The following is a 6,413-nucleotide window of genomic DNA, read 5'->3' as shown; positions in this document are numbered from 1 at the left end:
TGAATTCCTTCAGCCTATTTATGTCATGGAAGATTTTTCTTTCCCCTTAGACTATAATAGACATTTTGGCTGGGTATAGTAATCTGGGTTGGCATCTGTGGTCATTTAAAACTGGGAATACTTTGGTCCAGGCTCTTCTAGTTTTCATTGTTTGCACTGGCATTGATAAGTCAGCTGTAATTCTGATGGGCTTTCCTTTGTATGTGACTTGTTGTTTTTCTTTTGCTGCTTTCAAAATTCTCTCTTTGTTCTGTACATTTACTGTTTTTACTATGATATGTCATGGGGAGTTTCTTTTCTGATCCTGTCTATTTGGTGTTCTGTGTGCTTCCTGTATTTGTATGGGAATGTCTTTCCTTAACTTCAGGAAATTCTCTTTTACAATCCTGTTTAAGAGATGGTCAACACCATTAACCTGAAATTCTTCTCCTTCCTCTATGATCCATCAATTTGGTCTTTTCATGGTGTCCCACATATCTTGCATATTCCATTCCTGTGTTTTAAAAACTTTTTCACAATCTTTGCTTGGTCCAGTTTGTCCACTTTATCTTCCAGTCTTGATACTCTGTTTTCCATTTCATTAATCTTATTGGTGAGGATTTCTCCTGTCATTTCTAATTGGCTTACTGAGGGTTTCACTTCTTTTTTCATTTCAGTCTGAGCAGTCTTCAATATTTCTAGCTCTTTTTTGAATTCATTCACAAGTTTATCACTATCTTCCTTCCATTCTTTGATTTCTTTGTGTGTTCTTTAAATTCACTGAATTCTTTTAACATGTTTATAATGGTTCTTTGAGTTCCATGTCCTGCATTATCTCTAGGGGGTTCTCATTGTACTCCTCTAGAGGACTATTGGTATTTGGTGGGGATATGTTATTTTGGTTTTTCATGTTATTATTTTTTCTCTGTGATTTTGACATGTGAATTTCTTCTGTAGTTTCTGATTCTTGTGTGAGACTCAAGCCTTCAAGTTTAGGTCTGCTTCTTTTTGTAGACTTTATGTGCCTTTGTGGTTTACTTTTTGGGTATGAAAAGCTGGATTCCCCTAGCTTCCTGTTCTCTCTTTTGATTTTATATTGTAGTGGCCAGCTTGCTTTTGTCTTCATGAATTCCCACAGAGGCCCAAGTCAGATGAGGATCAGATGCTCTTAGGCTTTTTCCTAAGGTCTGGCTCCAGCCAGGAAAGATTTTGTCCTTAAGAATTTGGGGGTTGGACTGGCCTGGGAGTGGGGCCCAGGAAAGATGCTGGTCTAGGGCAGCTGGTGGCCGTGCCACCCAGAGATGCAAAGAGAGATGGAGGCGGAAAGAGGCCCCAAGGGTTCTTGGGTACTGCACTGAGGAACTGGGTTGGTCTGGATGCAAAGGATCAGGAAGCCAAAAGGTCAGCCCCTGAGTCCAGGAAAGAGACTGGCAGGTTGTGCAGCCCAGGGAAGTGAAGGGAGTTGAGGGTGGGGCCAGGCCCAGAGGGCTCCTGGGGACCCCAGAAGGGACTGGGTTGGTCTGGATGTAAAGGATCAGGAAGCAATGGTGATTCCCCCAGTGTCTGGGGTGCCAAGACAAGGAATGTGACAGGACCCAGGCTAGGAGGAGAGACAGCGCAGGGGAGATGGGAGGGTGAATGAGGCTTGGGGAGTTAAGGCACCGGCAAGATTGACTTACCAGGGAGGGAGGCCTGTGGGTGGTGCAGGCCCAGGGTAGCAGAGGGTGGTGAGGGCGGGGTCAGGCCCAGAGGGCTCCTGTTGACCCAAAAGGAACTGGGTTGGTCTGGATGCAAAGGATGAGGAAGCAGTGGTGGTTCCCTGTTGTCTGGGATGCCAAGATGAGGAATGGGACGGGACCCAGGCTAGGAGGAGAGACGGGCGGGGGAGATGGGAGGGTGAATGAGGCTGGAGGAGTCAAGGCATGGAGGGTGCGATGGACTTACCCTGGAGAGAGGCCTGCTGGTCGGAGAGACCGGTTTACCGGTTTACTATATTCTTAAGGATCAGGAGGGTTTGGTGCTAACAGAGGGTCACCATCTATGACAGGGCTCAGGAAAGAGTTGGAAATTCAAAATGAGGCATCATTTTCCTCAAGCCCATTCTGTATTTACAGGGATGGGGCAAGGGTTCAAATGGAGATCCATTTCTTGCCTTTTTCTTCCCTTCTTAACATCAGCTCCACCGCGTACATGGGAGACCTCATGTCCCTGACTATGTTTAAACTCTGTCCTGCCTGCTTTTGGAAGAATCTTTCAGTTTCAGGGAATTTCATGTTCCTGCCAGGAGAGAGAGAGAGGCCTAGTGTACATGGACCTCAGAGGCCCCAGGCTGCACTACTGGTTGATCAGGCTCTTCCTTACATCTGTTTGTTTGTTTGGTTGGTTGGTTGTTTTATGTTGTTGTTGTTGTTTGGTTTCTTTCTTTGTTTGTTGGTTGGTTGGTCTTTTTGAGTCAGAGTCTCCCTGTAGCTGCAGCTGTCCTGGAACTGGCTATGTAGACCAGGCTGGCCTTGAACTCTCAGAGCTCTGCCTGCTGGGATTAAAGGCATGTACCACCATGACCAGCTTGTTTGTTTGTTTTTGAGTTTGGGGTTTGGGTTTTTTATTTGTTGTTTTTGCTTTTTTGATATTTTATTATTTTTATTTTATGTATATGTCAGTATACTGCCTGTATGTATGTAAGTGCACCTGTATCATGCAGTGCCTGCAGAGGTGAGAAGAAGGCATTGGATTCCCCTAGAACTGAAGTTACAGGTGGTTGTTAGCTGTCATTTGGGTGCTGGGAATAGAACTCGGGTCCCCTGCAAGAGCATCCAGTGCTCTTAACCACTGAGCCATCTCTCCAGCCCCAAGGGGATTTGAGTTTTTTAAGACAAGGTCTAATGTAGCCAGGCTGTCCTTAAACTCCTGTGCAGGCAAGAACACCCTTGAATTCCTGATCTTCCTGCTGTCATTCCCAAGTACAGGATTATAGGCATGTGCCGCTGTACCTGGTTTATTGTACCCATCTTTAAACATTGCACCAGTTGCCTGAAATAAGTTATGGTAAGAATATTCACACCATGGAAATTGACATACACTACAAATCACATTTTTTTTTCCCCTCTGAAGAGCCAGTTTGTCAGGACGACCCTGCCCATTGATGTCTCACTCTGTACACAAGCCATAGCCAGAGAAAGGCCAGGCCAGACCCACTAATGCAGGCCTCTCACATTAAAATCACTGGGGAGCTCTGGTGGCTTGGAATGGGTTTTTCAATTTTTATTATCATCATTACTGTGTGTTTGGGTGATGTATGTTTGTGAGCATGGGTGCTCTCATCATGCCATGGCACTTGTGTGGAGGTCAGAGGACAACCTTTGGGAGCTGGTTCTTTCCTTTCTGGGGATTGAACTCAATTATTAGGCTTGAATAGCAAATGCCTTTACCCGCTGAGCCATCTCCCTGGCCCAAAATAGGTATTTCAGAAAGCTTCCCACATGACCCCAGTGCACAGGCCAAGTTATATACCAATGCTCTAAAATGTCTCTTATTAAAATTGAGTGTACACAGGCTGAGGATGTAGCTCAGTGAGTGAGCCTTAAGTAGCCTGCGTGCAGTCCTGGGTTTGATCCCCAGCACTGCCAAAAAATTTTCTTTTAGTGTATATATCTATAAATTGCTTGATGACAGATTATAGTTTAGTAAATCTGGATGGGATCTGGGACTGTGGATTCTTTTTTTATTAATTACATTTCATTTGTGTGTAGGTGTGTGTGCATGCATGCGTGTGTGTGCCACAGCACATAAGTGGAGGTCTGAAGACAATCTGTGGGAGTTGGTTCTCTCCTTCCACCATGTGGGTCCCAGGGATTGAATTCAGGTTGTCAGGCTTGATGGAAAGCACCTTTACCTGCTGAGTCATCTTATCAGCTGAGATTCTCTTTTCTTTTCTCCTCCTCCTCCTCTGCCTCCTCCCCCCCTCCTCCTTCACCTCCTCCCCTCCTTTCTCCTTTTCCTTCCTCTTAAATGTGTGTGTGTGGTGCTAAGGATTGACTCTTCCTTTCAAGGCCTTGTGCATACTATGCAAGCACTCTACCCAGCCACATCCCACATGGGACTGTGGATTCCTAACAGTCTTCATTACTACTGAGGCTGCTAGTCTACAGACCACAGTCTGAGTAGTCCTGTCCAAAATATAAGTCCCAAAGGGGTCTGAGGACCCTCAACTTTGTCAGTCATTAGGATTTCTAATTGGAATTATTTTTATTTTTAAGCTCTGGCCTGTCATCTTTTTTGGAGTCTATTCCGACTCTTTTTAGCCTACTGTGGGTCATGTGACTTCAGCCTCCCTTGAAGCATGGTCAAAATTCCCCAACTGCCATCTTACTCCACAGACAACTCAGTGCTCTTTCTGTGATAGGCTAGAGAGAAGAGAGAAGGAAGCTCTCTTGCGTGACCAAGCAGGTATTCCTTAAACATGCCATTTTCCTTCTGTTTCCCCTGCCCACCCAACTTACATCCCTAGAATTCAGGTCTAAGTGCAGTAACTTAATTTTTGTACTGGTCCAGTGATGAGAGCCCTAATGTGTGAGACCCCTGCCCCAAGTGCCAGTGTGGAATGAGAATGAGGCAGGACAGACAGAAGAGGAGCTAAACCAGCACCTAATCTTTCCTTCACAGAACCTGAGACTCCCAGACCTTGGGCCGAGGAACACAGGACTCATCTCAGAACTAAAAGAACATTGAATCAGAGTTGTATGAGAGCATACACAGACCAATGAAGCCCATTCAGCTCTTCCTCAATGGCTTCCATTGCTTAAAGTCTTGAGCTAAGAAGCTTCTGCTTGTGTAGAGAAGACCTTGGACAGAGGCAGCCTGGCTGAGGCATCTCAAATCGAAGGTGCTTACTAAGGCTAGCAGCACATCACCTAGCTCTGTCATGTGAGGGTAGCCCTGTCTCAGCAAGTCCATGTCCCAGTGCTAGTCCCTTCACTGCATCATTCAAGACTGTCCTGCTCCAGAAGAGACTTCAGGGATGTAGCACTCAGTGATGGACAACTAGATCTAACCCAAATTGTGTGGGCAGCTGACAGTCACCCAAAACCTCAAGGATCTGTTTGGCTATGTGTGTTTGCCAAGCTTTTCTCAAAGAGGGTAAGTCTTGGCTGAGGACTGTTGGAACATTTGGTAAGTAGGGAGTTTTCTGCCCAGTGCATGACTCTGCATGTTACCTCAGGTCAAGGCTGCAGCCACTGACTCAGGCTTCACTGTGCAAAGGCCTTGCATTCTTGGGACACTGTGTAACTGGAGTCTGCCATGGTCCCTGGAGTCACTCTAAGTGACTGCAGGCCCCACCTCATTTCCTGTAAGATTTTTGAAGTCCCTCACAGCCACTTCCCATTCTGAATTCCTGATCAAACAGAATCTGGGTGTAGCTTATGCCTCCACGTTTAGAGTGCTGCTCTGAACCCTTCATTCTTCCTATTTGCTGAAAGCTCATGATCACAATTCTGGCCCACCAATCAGTTTAGCTGAAGGTTTTGAGGGGCAAGAGAGGGGAATTTCAGTCCATGGCAGACCAAGCAAATGATTTACAGTGGACTGTGAGTGTTGGAAGCCACAGAGCCATCTTTGGCTAGAAAAATATCTCACTGGTCAGCTTTCACCTCTGGGTGCTGGCCCTCTCTCCCGAGACTTCTTTGCCTCCTTTCAGGGCCTCAGACCTGCATCTCAACACCATGCAAGGAAGACATGCAGCTTGATCAGCTTGTGTCATCTAATCCCTTCTGTTGGTGGCCATTCTGACCATTACTGGTGATCTCATTTTTCACAGTCAACTCTGTCCTGTTAAGGTACAGTAACTCCACAAGCAGCCCTCTACCACAGAGGCCCAACACTATTTCCCACAACCCAACAGGAGTCATCATCATAGAGATTTTTTTTCTTTTTGCTGCATCAGAGAATAGAAAAAAAAAAAATCAGGGAAGTCTGGTGTTAGATATAAAATTACCATGTGGTCTAACAGCTCCTCTGGTATTAGATATAAAATCGCTATGTGATCTAACAGCTCCATTTCTGGGTTTAGCCCCAAAGAATTTATTTACTTTTTTTTGTGGTCTTTTTGAGACACGGTCTCCCCAGCTAGCCTGAGCCCACAGAGATCTGCCTGCCTGTGCCTCCCGAGTGCTGGGATTAAAGGTATGCACCACCACGCCCGGCTATTATTTTTATTTGTATGAATGTTTTGCTTGCATGCCATGTAAGTGCAGCTATGTGTAATGCCCTTGGAGGCCAGAAGAGGGCGTTATTGGAATTGCTGTTACAGACAGTTGTTAGCCATCATGTGGGTGCTGGCAACCAAACCCAAGTCCTCTGCAAGAGCAGCCAGTGCTCTTAACCTCTGAGCCATCTTTCCAGCCCCTAACCCCAAAGAATTGAAAACAGACTTGAAC

At 45.8% G+C, this 6,413-nt stretch overlaps 1 long non-coding RNA gene across 1 annotated transcript in view; it reads left to right on the top strand.

The window, feature by feature from the left end:
* Window positions 1-6,103, top strand: part of LOC115067583 — a 21,963-nt gene extending 15,860 nt beyond the window's left edge. The window contains exons 2-3 of the long non-coding RNA XR_003846969.1: window positions 4,642-5,115; window positions 5,675-6,103. This is a non-coding gene — a long non-coding RNA (uncharacterized LOC115067583). The remainder of the gene's footprint in view (window positions 1-4,641; window positions 5,116-5,674) is intronic.
* The last annotated feature ends 310 nt before the right edge of the window (window positions 6,104-6,413 follow it).

The sequence above is a fragment of the Nannospalax galili genome, unplaced genomic scaffold (genome assembly GCF_000622305.1).
Source record: "Nannospalax galili isolate Female #2095 unplaced genomic scaffold, S.galili_v1.0 scaffold646, whole genome shotgun sequence".
In the NCBI taxonomy this organism is placed as follows: Eukaryota; Metazoa; Chordata; class Mammalia; order Rodentia; family Spalacidae; genus Nannospalax; species Nannospalax galili.
Note: the sequence above shows the minus strand (reverse complement) of the source record. Positions and strands in the feature narration are given on the sequence as shown.